At 31.8% G+C, this 2,500-nt stretch overlaps 1 protein-coding gene across 1 annotated transcript in view; it reads left to right on the top strand.

Annotated features, from left to right (window-relative positions):
• LOC136835135 (uncharacterized) overlaps positions 1-60 on the top strand; it is a 2,148-nt gene extending 2,088 nt beyond the window's left edge. The window contains exon 1 of the mRNA XM_067098335.1: positions 1-60. This exon is cut by the window's left edge and continues 2,088 nt beyond it. The gene's annotated coding sequence lies outside the window, so the exon portion shown is untranslated.
• Positions 61-2,500: the final 2,440 nt, after the last annotated feature.

Genomic DNA, 2,500 nt, shown 5'->3' with positions numbered 1-2,500 from the left:
ATTTTCTTAAAATGCCGATTGATAAAATGCGCCGAATAAAAGAATTATCAATTTGCAAAATCCAAAATCTTTTATTGCATCCTTCATGTTAGTTTGCTTTGTAAAAAAAAAAAAAAAACTTAAAAACACGATATCAATGTGTTCTTGAATACTAAAAACGATCTATACAATTACAAGAAGTCTGTTCTTAAATAAGCACCCTGCATTGCACACTGCCTCAAAAACTCCATTTATAACCTGATCAATTCCTTTCGTTCCACTTCTAATGTCAGTGCATTTCATGCTGTGCACTGTGGGCTTTGCTTTAGGTTCTTTAAAGCGTCCCTTCGGCCCTTAGCTGCAATTCCTTTCATCCCTATGCTGTACCTCCGTTCATTATCTATCTTCTTCTTGCTTTTCACCCTCTCCTAACAATTGATACCTAGTGCAACTGCGAGGTTTTCCTCCTGTTACACCCCAAAACCTTTTTACTGTCAATTTCAGTTCCAGCGCTGAATGAGTTCTTACTGTAGGTCCAAGCGCTTGGCCTTTGGCCTTATTTCTACATTCCAGGATTCCACTGCCTAAAAAAAAAAAAAAAAAAAAAACTCAATTTAAACAAAGAACAATTCATTTCGTTTCATTCCTAATAAATAATGGCCCTCAATGAATTTATGGCTGGATCGGCAAGCACGCGCGGAAATTGTGAGCGCGTTCACCTCTACCTCACGGGTAATTAACGAATCATGGCGAGGTTCTCTTTCCCCGGGTTCGGTGCGGTTGGCAGGTTACCGATAATTATAGACCATCTGGTTTGGACGTCCAAAGACCTGACTACCTGTGAGGTCTTAAATGCTGTAAAGTGGAACCGTGTCTCCTTAAACGATACTTACGGGCTTCGCAGAAAGGAATAGGCGACAAAGATAAACACTTCAGTACGAGGTTAATTTTTTTTTTTAGTTTCTCCCAACAGATTTAAAAACCTTTATATATATATATATATATATATATATATATATATATATATATATATATATATATATATATATATATATATACAGTATATATACACACACAAAGATGAACACAAAAGTATGAGATTAATGTAATTTTTTCTCCCCCATACGATTTAAAAATCTTTATATATATATATATATATATATATATATATATATATATATATATATATATATATATATATATATATATATATATATATATATATATACATATATATATATATATATATATATATATATATATATATATATATATATAAACGCATAAGTACGATATTAACTTAATTTTTATTTTCTCCCCAAAGGATTAAAAATTTTATATATACAGTACATATACACAGATAAGCGCATAAGTACGACATTAACTTAACTAAAAGTTTCTCGCCCAAGGAATTTAAAAGCCTTTATATATACGCAAAGATAAACTCATAAGTATGAGATTAACTTAAATTTTTTTAGTTTCTCCCACAAGAAATTTAAGAACAATAAAATTTAGAAACAAAATTAAGTCAAAATTTTCAACTTCATGGGAACAAATAACGAGAAAATGTGGCTCAGAGCTTTCACATGATTTTACCTTACTACATATATATATATATATATATATATATATATATATATATATATATATATATATATATATATATATATATATATATATATATATATATATATATATATATATATATATATATATATATATATATATATATATATATATAAACACAAGTGCGAGACTACCTTAATTTTTTTTAGTTTCTTCCACAAGAAATTTAAAAACCTTTTCACATGTAAGGATAAAAATTCTAGATGGAAACAGACTACGAGTTTATTTAGTGGAAAACCGAAGTAATGAAATATTGCTCTTCAAAATGCAGTCACAATTGATTGGAGTGCATGAAGCGCAAGTCACCTTGAATGTTTTTCCCACAATTAAATTCGTATCAGTTCAGAAGCCGGGAAATGCATGAGACCGTGACTGGTATTTTCTTTCTTTCAGTGCTATCCAAATTCATTACAAAACATTATTAACAAGAACCTTTATGTACCTGAATAGAGTCCTTAATGTGGCAAAATTTTTTAATCATATGGTAACAGTAGACTATCATAACAAAATCTACTAATGATGATAAAAAAGTGCAAAGGACTATATTGTTAACCCATGCGAACATAAAACCCGTGGGAAAGGCAACCGTATAAAGTAAACATAAGGGATCTCTCGGGCTTATTTGGTATCGATTTAATTTCAAACGCTGCTCTCTCTCTCTCTCTCTCTCTCTCTCTCTCTCTCTCTCTCTCTCCCCTTGGAAACTTAGCACCCTGTACTGCTGCTTTCTTATCCGAAACGACACAGAGCCACGTCCACTCGATCGAGCAGAGCCCCGACCGGGGAAATAAAGAATGGTATTTCAGCCGTCCCTTTAAACCTGCATGACGTCACAAGAATATGCCGCTCAATAGTTCAAACTCGCCGATGTTTCCCTTACGGTACTGACGTTAAT

Source organism: Macrobrachium rosenbergii, chromosome 55 (genome assembly GCF_040412425.1).
Source record: "Macrobrachium rosenbergii isolate ZJJX-2024 chromosome 55, ASM4041242v1, whole genome shotgun sequence".
Taxonomy (NCBI): domain Eukaryota; kingdom Metazoa; phylum Arthropoda; class Malacostraca; order Decapoda; family Palaemonidae; genus Macrobrachium; species Macrobrachium rosenbergii.
Note: the sequence above shows the minus strand (reverse complement) of the source record. Positions and strands in the feature narration are given on the sequence as shown.